Raw genomic sequence first — 12713 nt, forward strand, 5'->3', positions numbered from 1 at the left:
TGCCATTAGTTTGCATTAGCTTAACTTCCCTGAGGTAATTAAATGTCACATCTGAGAAGCGTTCCACTTCAAGAGATTCGAGAGGTGGTATATCATTGTCATCAGACTCCACCTAAGGAAAAATGAAACAAAACTCACTTTCTAAGCTTATTGATGATTTAAGGAGCATGAAAATAAGAAGCCACTACATCATAAAAAGTGAGAAAAGAGAACCTTAATTTCCATAGATTGTAAATTGGGGAAGCTTCTTATCAAGCAAAGAGCACATGAAACCTCATCTGAGTCAGACAGATATATACTCGATATGCTGAGATGTTTGACACAATAAAGATCATAGGAAAGCCTGGTTGGTACTTCACCTGCTCCTGCAGCAAAAGACTAGGAAGAAATACCAAAAAATCAAAATGAATCAAAGCCCAAAAGGTGTTCCGTGATTGAAAATTCATTAATTATAATGAGGGTATGAAGCAACATTTACCATGTCATTCAAGTGGAGGTGCTCAAGCGCAGAGAAAGGCTCAAAAAACTTGGCAATATTACAATTTCTAGTTCCCAAGTAATATTCCCTATACGAAAGTGAAAGATTTTCCAGAAGAGGGATATTTTTTAAACAGATAGATCTTACATTGCCTGTGTAGTAAATGGATCCCAGCATGGGATCACTAATGTAACACCCTGCACAATTCGAGCTAAAGTTTGAACCGTCTTTTCTACGCGTATAGGCCCAAACCCAATGATTCTTTGTTAATATATGTGTGATGATCAATCTTATTGTGTGTAAATACCTTTGAATATGAATTGAGGTCACAAAAATCCCGAAACACAAAAACGAGTTGGAAACTCTTCTATCGATTATGTTTTGATGAACGTCTAAACTTGGGTCAAATTACATTGATCATAGCTTTTTGTGTATATCGAATTAGGGGTTCTACTATATATCAAATGAAAGGTCCTCGAGTGTTATTTCCAGCACAATTGGTTTCACCTAAATATGGTATCGGAGTAGAAATATATGCTCATTTTACTTCGAAGTGTCTGTCTGTCAAAATATGACGACGAGGCTGACGATCTATCAACTAGGTGACGACCCGTCAGCCCTAATCGTCAGCCTAGGGCAGAAAATGATAAAATCTTTCCCTAAATGGATGATCTAGGTGACGGCCTATTACCTGATTGATGTCCCATCAACCTTGGCCGTCAACTGATGAAGTTCTGCAATTTTTTTTGGTTTCCTCAGGGTATTTTGGTCTTTCCCTCACTCCAAAAACCTTTTCCACGAGTTTAATTACTCCATTAATGTTATTTAATCAACCATTATAAGTTTTAAACACATATCAATCCTCTCCACTCTCAAATATAAGATCAAACTAGGGTTTCCTCCAAGAACAAGAAATCAGGAAAAATCAATCCTTAAGTCCAAGATTTCCAAGGAACAAATCAAGATTTGAGTTCCAAGATTCGAGTTCTAATCTTTAAACTAAATAATCTAAGGTACGTGGAGTTTTTATAAACTACATGGGCATGGTGAAATTATCTTAATCATTTTTAAATGTTTAGAAATCATGGATTTACGAAAGTGTATTGAAATTTTAACTACAATTATGCATTGTGAATCTTTCTTGATAGTAAAGTTTTGGTCTTGAGGCCTTCCCCATAAACTTGATGTTTGTTCATATATATACAATGATGTTAGAAGAATTGTATTTAGAATATAGGAGACTTAGCTATACAAAAGAAGATAATAATGGACTAGATTACTTAATCACTAGAATAGGACAACTAGAATATAAACTAGTTATTCAGCTTAAATCTAGATAAGTGTATGAAAAGACATCGAGCTTTCCAAGATATAAGGTGTATTTATTTCTATTTATATAGAGAATATAGCAAAGGAGCTAATATTATTTCTAGAAAACAGAAATTAGAAGAGTGTAGAGAAATATTAGTAGAAGTAAATAAATTATATAAGGTATACACAATTCCTAGAACAGTAAGTAAAGAATTAGTAAGTGCCATAAATTGGGAGTTAAGCGGTTGTGATAGAGACTTAGAAAATAATAGTAAAGGAATATGGTGTTTTAACGAGCGTATTAATAAAAAGGCATACTGTAATATCCTAGGAAATTTTTTGTTCAAATTTTGTGCGTAAACGTGTTGGTTTCTATCTTCTAAAATTAATTATAAATTTTCCATGTGTAATGTCTTATATTATGAGCCACCATTGCGTAGAGTATCGAATAATATTTCCAACGATATATGGATCATCCAAAACGGACACCCGAGCGACGAGTTATGAACATTCCGATCGAACCGTGAATAGTAGTGAACAGTAAAACGTGCAGGAAAAAGTACTGAGGCCTGGCGTATTTTTGCTCCAACTTTAAACGATCATAAATACTTGTACATAATCATCTGGGTGATATACTATATATCAACGGAAATCTCTACGAGTCCTCTTTCCAATAAAATTGGTTTCATTCAATTTGTCTATCGGAGCAAAAAGTTATGGTCGATCTACTTCAGCCTATCAAAAGTGAATTTTTGGGTCAACTTCAAATAATCATAACTCTTCGTACACAATGATCTGGGTAAGATACTATATATCAACGGAAATATATGAGAGTTCTCTTTCTAATGAAATTGGTTTCATCCAGTTTGGATATCGGAGTAAAACGTTATGGTTGATCTACTTAATTCTGCAAATTTATTCAAGATTCCAAGTTCCTAGTTCAAGAACTCCAAGAACCATCATTCAAAGGCATGATTAATATCTCAAAAATGAGTATCGATCTAAAGTTCATCATTTAAGGTATGTGGGGTTTTTCAACAAGAACTCTGTTTCGTTATTGTGCCCAAAAGTAATTTTCTTTACAAAGGCATGATTTTTATTTGATTTTTACGAATTTGAAGCATGAACCCATATCTTATGATGATTATTATGAAATCTTGATGTTTATGATTTTGAAAGATGAATTTACATGCGTGGAGATATAAAGCATGAATCTTGAACGATATTTATCATGATTTTGATATTTGAGTCGTGAATCCCAATTGAAAATTGTGTTTTTTTGAGAAAGTGTGTTATAAGCACGTTGATGTTAAATATTTGAGATATTTTGAATGATTTGACCTTTTGTTATTAATAGAGTTGTTTTGAACTCGAGTGTGAAAGAAATCCACAGCGTGGTTGATTTTGATAGGTGGGAAGCATGATGGCTCCCGATGTATATTTATATATTACTGAAATTGTTTTGTTGTGGATTATCTTTGAAATGATCTGAGCTAAGTCCGGGAGAAATCTTTAGCACCGAGTGGGAGGTATAAAGAGACCTTACTTCCCTAGAACTACGTACCCCCGTAGGAGCGAGCCTGAGGCTGATTTATATAGTGATCACTAGTGTTTTTGGATTGATATTGGAAGTCCAACTCTGATGGCAAGGATATGACGGCTCTCCCCAACGTGGGTTGGACATTAGACTCCATGTGGCTCACATGGTTTATGTCGGTTATAGGATCTCCCAGTTTGTGTGTGTTTCCTTGTGTCTATGGTGAACGGTGAAGTGATTTGAAAGTGGAATTGTGAAAGTTATTCTTTCAAAAGATTTAAATGATATTTACATTATGAGAATTGATATTCTTGATGAACGGAAAGTGATTGACAAATTATATGATGACTCATATGTGTTATTATACTTATTTCATCCTCTCATGATTATGATGATTTTCTTCGGGCTATGTGAATCTTTCATACATCCTGCATATTTCTTATAAATATTTATGATGATGATGTTTATAAAACTGCATACACCCCCATATACTCGGTTCCTTTCCATGGTACTGACCTACATCTTCGGATGTGAGCTGCATTTTCTCAGAATGTAGATTTAGGTGCTCAGTTTCAGGTTCGACAGTGATTCTTCGGGCACACTGTTCTACATCCTCTATAATGGTGAGTCCTTATGTTCCGAGGACGTGATGTCTGATGTTGATTTCACGGAATTATTTCTGTTTGATAACTGAGTATGAGTCAGTTGGGGCACATCTCAATGGCTCGCTGGTTTTATTGATTTTCTTAGAGGCTTATCAGACTAGTATAGATGTTGGGAGTTAATTAATAAATCGTATTTTGTTATCTTTCTGAAATTCTTTTATTCTTGGATGATGATTACTCTATTGATATTTGAGGGTTATTTATGGAAACCCCGTTGATTTGTGTTGAACTGAATGAAAATGGGCTCAAAGGGTTAGCTTGGGGCTACTCGTAGTCTCAAGCACCGTTTGACGCTCTGAGACCCGTTTTCTGGGGCGTTACACATACCAACTAGGATAACATAATTAAATGCAAGATTTACCTATTTTCCAAAGAGTAAGAAGATTAAATAAGTGGATAGAAGAAGAGGGTCATCATAGATCTAAATTAAGAGAAAAAGAAATAAAATTAAAAGACAATATACAAAAAAATACAGGGTAAATAAAACTCAAGAAGACATAGACGAAGTAGATGTCAAATATTTAAAAACACTTCTTAGAATTTCTAATGAAGAATTAGATTTCAATAACATAAGAATAGAAAACACTTGTTATAGGATAAATTACTATTTACAACAGGTAAATAAAATTTCATTAGGATAGGGTATGCCACTTAAATACGTTTTACAAATTAAAGAAACACGACGTCACCTATATGGAGAATTAAACTATAAAAATCAACTTAAAAGGATATTAAAGGATCTAAAAGAGAGATTATTTTGGATAAAAGACGAAATAAGACAAGTTGATAATCTAGTCCTTACAGATACTGAAGTAGATAAAATTGCTAAAATAACATCAAAATATTTAAAAGAATCATTAATTAAAGAATAGACAAGGTTAATAAAAAATATAAAAGAAGTGGAACTAGAGATTACATATTCTAATAGTAGACTAGGATATCGTAATAAAGTTAGCAAACTTACAATTACTTATTACCATCTAGGATAACAAGATAGCTTCACTTAAACGCCTTGAATATTTAAATCTTAGATTCCAACCTGAAAAGAAATACAGAGTGTTAAAAGATAATACTACTATAAGGTGTAATTTTAATCAAGGAGAACACATATTACATTCAGAAGATAAACAATATAATACTATAATAGACTTAATAATAAATTCAAGCGAAAAAATTCAAGAAAAAGATAATAATATAATAAGACTTTCAGAAGAAACAAAAGTTATTCAAACTAAACAGAAAAAGATACTAGAAAGCATAGAAGAAAATTTAGATTATTTAAAATCACAAGAGTTAGAAATAGATTGAAAAATTCAGTATTTAAATCAAAAATTCAATTTAGAAAAGATACATACAAAAATAGAAATTGAAAGGCTAATAAAAACTATAATAGAAAAACCCAAAGAATTAGAGATCGAAACTACTCAATTAATAACAAAACTACTAGAACAAATAGGAATCATAACAAAAGAAATTAGTGAGCTAAAAGTATTAACAACAATAAGAAATTTCACTTTCATGAATACAGAAGATATAAATTACAAGAAAGCCCTAGACACATCAAAAACTTTTCACAACGAACCAGAAGGACTTTCTGTACACCTTCCGGTAGGTCAGTCAGAAAAAATAATTGTAAAACAAAATAATACTATAATAGCATTATTATTAGATTTACATGCTAAAATAGATAATATAATAAAAGCAAGAGAGGTTCAAGAACCAAAAAATACTGAAATAGACCAACTAATTAATCAATTAAAAAGGATAGAAATAACACCTAGACAACAAAAACAAAATCTAATTAGAAAATCTCAAAAATGGACTTTCTATCAAATAGACGGAGAACCATCGAAGATAACGAAAGAAAAAGAGAAGAAAGACAAAGAATAAGTTTTTCTGAAAATAGATTAGCAAATAATAATATAGTATCTAGAATATTTAGAAGACAACCAAATATAGAACAGAATCAAGAACTAAATGAAATAATAGATGTAGATAGGGATTTACAGATTTTTCAACAACACCAGTTAAAACTATTAAATTCTAAAACACTATATAATGCAAGGTATTTCTCAACAGATAATCAATTTTATAGACATTATAGAGAAGAACAGATATCAGCTATAGGAGAAAATTTTACAATTTTAGATTTAGTCAATACCGACTCGTTAAAACAAATAAGAAATCATAGAATGATGTTAATGCACATGGGATTAATAGTTATAGGAATAAAAGGACTAACTAGACAGAATTTAGGATCCAAGGTATTAATAGTAATATATGATGATAGATGGTCAGATATTAAAAAATCAATAATAGGATTAACTGAAGTTGATATGACAAATAATGGAAGAATATTTTATATTAGTCCAGACTTTTTAATTAATTAAAAGAGTTTGAAAAAAATATTAAGATAGGAATCCAAACCAAAGGATAGAAGAAATGAACAGTGGTAATAATTTACTAATGTGTATAGGATTTATAGGAAAACTAGCCTTAAGTAGTAATACAAAATTTAGACTAAAAGTTACTGATGTAGTAGAATTAATGGAAAATAAAGGCATAAAATTAATAAAACCAATAAAGATAAATCCAAAAGAGTATGCAGGTATCGAATAGAATTTAGAAAAGTTTAATAAACCAAAACTTTCACTCCAGAATATCATCTATTATATACAACACAAAAAGGTAAAACCTCTGTGAGATTTATGGATTATAGATATACAACTAGAAGGGAATTAGATGACACCGAAATAGAAAGTACTATAGAAACAGAGCAGGAGTTTATGAATGTAGAAATTTTACAAGAAGGCTACGAAGTAGACATAGTAATAGAAAAAGCTCAAATGTTAGCGGAAGAATATAAACATATAACTTTTAAATGTAAAGGATGTCAGAAAAATGAAATGGAAATAAAAGAATGTATAGAACATTACAAAAATTATTTAGAAAGAAATGATAACCTAGGATATAGAAAAAATGAGGAATTAATTTCTGAAAGGAAAGATGGAGATACAATATCCATATTAAGTTCTGTAACGAGTTATAAAGAACTAGAATAATTAGAAACAAATAGCTCAACAAGTGCTAGCCCATTTCAACAAACGAATTCGAATCCTCAACCAATAGATTACAGTACAGGTAATGTACCTAGTAGACTAGCAGTCAGGATAAACCCAGATACAAAACTTAGAGGAGATAATATAAGACCAGCAGGTAAGAGAATGCCAATAGAAGAATCAATTAAACTATAAGAAGGAGGTAGTAAAGGTAAAATACTAAATATAGCAGCATACAATTCACAGATGTGGGATACAGTAATAGATTTATGGAAAGGAATAGTAGCAGCGGATTATTTAAGACATTATACAGAAACTGATACAGAAACAATGTATAAATACTTAGAAACTTTTTTAGGAGAATCTGCAAAAGCTACATGGGAAAGTTTTAAGACTAATTTCCCATATGACTTCCAAGTTCTGTTAAGTATGGGTACAAATCCTTATAATTTCACAAATAAAATGCATATTTTATTAATTGGAAAAGACCCAAATAGTGGATTATTAGCATTACAAAAAGAAGCCTTAGTAAAATTAGAACAACTAAGCATTTCACATTGGTTATATATAAAGAACTTTTTAAAAGACTATTTTTACGACTGTACGGTCAGCGGAAACACCTTTAATGAAGAACTAGGTAAAAAAAAAATTATTTAAAAAGTACCAGGCGCTTTAGGAAGAGAAATATAAGATAGATGGTACAAAAGAGACGGTGTAGTTGCTAGCCCGAACGTTAAATAGGCTATAGGACATAGAATACAACATATAATGGATATACTAACAGAAAATGCACAAATATACAAATACAAAAACAATTAAAAAGAAATGAAATGAACTTCTGTAAATCTATTATGTACACAACCCAAAATTATGATAATAATTAGAAAAAACCTAGAAGATATAAGAAAAAATATAACCAAACACCATATAGTCGTAAACGATACTTCCTAAGAAAATCAAAAGCTAAAAAACCATGGTTAAATAGAGATAGACATGTTAGGAAATATAGAAATGATAGAAACTATAAAAATAAATTAGAATGCTATACTTGTTGAAGCATAGACCATCTAGCTAATGTAGGTCCTAAAAGAAATAATAGTAGAACTAGAAATTCTCAATTAATAGAAGACTTTCAAGAAACATTACTAAATGTAGACGAATACATGTTAGATACAGAAAGTATATACTCAATAATAGGTTTTGATACAGAAGATAATTCCAAATCTGACTCTTCAGATTCGGAAGAGGATAATTTAGTAAATGAATTAGGACAAGAGATAAATGATCTAGACTTAATTAATCTAATAATTAATAACTTGATGAATGTCACTCAAGAATGTATACATGAATTTCAAAGATACAAAGGTTTAGACAGTAATAGATGTCGTATAGGTAGTTGGTACCCAAGTAAAGAAAACAGAGCTAAATGTAGAAAATTTTATTTAGAAGCTTGTGTAAATTGTATAGAAAACACTTTAAAGATAAAAACAGAATCAGAAACAAATAGCGAATAGAAACATACAAATAACCAAATCATAAATTTAAGAATAGCAACTTTAGAAGCCAGAGTAAATAATCTAGAACAAATATTAGCCACCTTAGAAAAAGGGAAAGCCAAAATAACTAGAGAAGAAATAAATGCACAGGAAGATACACAAGAGATGGTACATTTAGAAAAATTGGAAGCAGAACTTATGAACATAGAAGATAAAGGCAATAGCCTAATATGTAATGAAGATAAAGAATTTTCTACTATAAAAGTATTAGTGAAAATTAAAATCCAAGACATAGAGATAGTAACTTTAGCACTAGTCGACCCTGGATGTACAAGCTATATAATTAATAAAGAAGTAGCACCAGAACACTTACTAAAAATATTTAAAAAACCCATAGCAGCAATGCAAATGGATGGATCGCATAATATCTATAATTATTACATAGAAAAGGCACAAATAAGTTTCTTAAATAATTGTAATGAATTCTACAAGCCTACTTACAATGTTAATAGAATATTAGTAAGGGATTTAAATATAGGATCAGACTTTGTAATAAGATTACAATTTATTATACAAAATAGAGGAGGATGTCTCTTAACAAGAGATGGAATAATACTATTTAAAAATCTAACTTATACTCCAGTACAAACAATAAAATTACCGACAATATATAGAAAACTAAAAACACACAAAAAGGAGTTAACTTCTAAACCGTGTTGGGAAGGATGCTCAAATAATGACCAATGTTATGACTAATGCCAGAATAGTAACTTGTTAAAAGAAAATAGAAAGTTAGAAGACAAGTTTGAAGAATTAAAAAATTACACACTAATTAGTGCAGAAGGATTAGAATATATAGAAGAAATAGAAAAAGATTATACACTAATAAATGTTGAGACTCAATTTTATAGTTTTCAAAAAGGTATAAATAAAATGGGTATGATAAATAGTCCTAAAGATTTAGATAGAGTAATAAATATTTTAGATAAAATGAAAATAATAGGAGAAAAACCTTTAGCACATTGGGATGCTAATGAAATAATGTGCAAATTAGACATAATTAACCCAGAATATACTATAAAAACAGCATCTATAGAAGCTAACAATGAAGATATAGATTAATTTGATAAACAAATAAAAGAGTTGTTAAAATTAGAAGTAATTAGAAGATCAACACCTAGACACAGATCAGCATCATTCATGGTAAGAAATCGTAGTGAGCAAATAAGGGGAAAAGCTCGTATGGTAATAAACTATAAGAGACTAAATGACAACACTAAGACAGACGCATATAAGTTACTAGATAAAAGTGAATTAATTAATAGAATACAAGGCAAAAAGTAATATAGTAAATTTAACTATAAATCAGGATATTAGCAAGTAAAGATGCACCCAGACAGCATAGAATGGACAACATTCACTTGTCCAGAAGGGCATTTTGAATGGCTTGTTATGCCGTTTGGATTAAAAACAGCCCCACCATGGATGATATTTTTAGAGATTATAAAAAATTTGTATTAGTATATGTAGATGATATTTTAGTATTTAGTAAAGATATGCAACAATATTTAGGACATCTACAAATAGTATTTAGACTATTTATTAAACACGGAATAATAATTAGCAAAAAGAAAATGAAATTATGTAAAACACATATTAATTTTTTTGGAATAACTCTAGGATATGGGAGGATTAAACTCCAGCCTCATATAGCCAAAAAGGTATTAGAAATGCCAGATAAATTAGAAAATACTAAAGACTTACAAAAAATTTTAGGATTAGTAAATTGCGCAAGAAATTTTATTCAAGACTTAGGAAAAATAGCAGGACCTTTATATGCTAAAACAGACAGTAAAGGGCAGAAACATTTCAACTTAGAAGACACTAAACTAGTACAACAGATTAAAGAAAAGATTAAAAACATTCCAGCTTTAACAATCCCGCTAGAATCCTATTACTTAATAGTCCAAACTGATGGTAGTCAATTAGGGTGGGGAGCCGTGTTAAAAGCTAAACCTAATAAATATAGTGATAGGAATGAAGAGAGAATTTGTGCATACCAAAGTGGACAATATAAAGAAAAAGGAAATATGCTTAGTATAGACTTAGAAGTATTAGCTATAGTATATGGTTTAAATAGTTTTAAATTATATATTCTAAATAAAGAAGAAGTTTTGGTAAGAATAGATTGTGAGGTGATAGTTAAGTTTAGTCAAAAAAATAAATGATAAAGCTAGTAGTAGAAGAAGATGGTTAAATTTTATGGATACTATATCGGTATATAAAAATATTATTTTTGAATATATTAAAGGTAAAGAAAATAAATTAGCAGATCAGTTAAGTAGGTTACAATTAAAAACAAAACCATTTTAACCAAAACTAATGTTTGTTTCAGCATGCGACCAACTAGTCAATATACAGCAGAAAAAGGCAAAGTAGTAGCATCTTCCTCATCTCAAGACATTTACTATTAGACAATGCTAGAAAACGTTAGATTTAGACCCCAAAACTCTATAGAACTTCAAAACTCCATAGAACCAATGGAAAGAATAGATTTTGGACCTTTCAATTTAATTTCTTATCCACTTAGTAATTATTCGTTCAGACTCAGATCAGAACATATTTTAGACAGACCCCAAAGATGTTTGGCAGATAATCTTTGGATAGCACACCATAAACCATACCACAAACATTTTTTAGCTTCTATGAATGCTTTATATCAATATATATCAGACAAGAGCAAGCCTATATTCAAATATTATGTAATTATACATGGTAAGACAAATGGAACTTTTTAGACTTGGTTAGAAGTAATAGACTCTATAAATAGTGTAAAAAATCCTCTTTACAAAGGTTTTAATGATTTTTATGAAACTTTAGATTATGCAAGAGGAAACTTTGGACCTAATTTTTATTTATCGCCAGCCCTCAGACAAAATCCCAACCAGACACCCCAATACAATATCCAGAGGGATTCAGGTAAAATAATTTTTTATGACCACTGTTCCTCAATGACTAACGCCTTTAAAAGACTAAATCTTCAGAAGGAGGCTCTTATTGTGGAAAACTCTCGACTCATGGAGCAAATACAGACTCTACAAGACAAGATTAGTAAATATAAGACAAGAAAGACTAATACAAGTACTCAGACATAAGTTCTTGATCTCCAAAAAAAGTGGATGAGAAGGGTGTGCATTCCCCTCTGAATGCTCAGAAATCCATTGTACCGAATATTGGTACAGCTAGTCCGGTTCAAACGGTAATCGGTAAAGACAATACAAATCAGTTAATGGCTGTCACTTTGCCAAAAAAGTGAAGGTGAAGCAGGACCTTTATCAAAATCCCCTAGAACTAGTACCTTAAAAAAGACATTAATGGCAAAGAAGAAAAGTAAACAAATTGAGACTATTGTAAAACAAACATTAGAGAAATTCTTTAGTAGTCAAGAACAAGATAAGCATATATATAGTAAATACAAGCCATGTACAAGCACATATAGGTTTGTTCCAGATATGAACAATACAAACATTAATATTCCAAGATCGTCAGATGAAGAAAACAATGAATTTGAAGACAGTCTTCTCCAAGATGCTCAACATCCATATGAAGATGATGACTCTGGAATGAGCTTCGACATTATAGCCCTGCACAACTTGGATACATAGCCAGAAAAAGATAGAAGAAGACAAGTGGTAGAAAAGATAGAAATGTGGAATAATAAGATTCAAGTATTATGATAAGATGTAAAGATAAGAGTGCCATGTGGGTATGCCCATTTCGAGTCTTGTAATTAGTCAAGTCTGTGTCAGAGTGCTTCCTTTATCACTACTTTCCAAAAGAAAGAAAAACTGTTGAAGCACGCGTCTGAAAAAGAGGAATAATAATACATGTGACGATGGGGCCCAATGTGTACCCGACCTGCATTATTAAAGAATCTTATTCTTATCTGTCGGCCATATTGTCCAGGCCACGTAGTTTGCTTCTAGTCCATTCCTTTTTCCTTACTTCGGTCTATATAAGACTAAAATTTAGTAGCAAGACATAGATAATAAAAGAAGATCATAAAAAAAAAAAACCTCTCTGCTAACCTCTCAACCATTTCACCTTTCTCTTATGTATAAAATTTTCCTTTGAACAAAATCCTCCTCTTTGTGTAAACAAAAGCTT

General features: G+C 30.8%; 1 pseudogene; it reads right to left on the minus strand.

The window, feature by feature from the left end:
* Positions 1 to 12713, minus strand: part of LOC124888774 — a 33864-nt pseudogene that overhangs the window by 4657 nt on the left and 16494 nt on the right.

The sequence above is a fragment of the Capsicum annuum genome, chromosome 11, assembly GCF_002878395.1.
Source record: "Capsicum annuum cultivar UCD-10X-F1 chromosome 11, UCD10Xv1.1, whole genome shotgun sequence".
Taxonomy (NCBI): domain Eukaryota; kingdom Viridiplantae; phylum Streptophyta; class Magnoliopsida; order Solanales; family Solanaceae; genus Capsicum; species Capsicum annuum.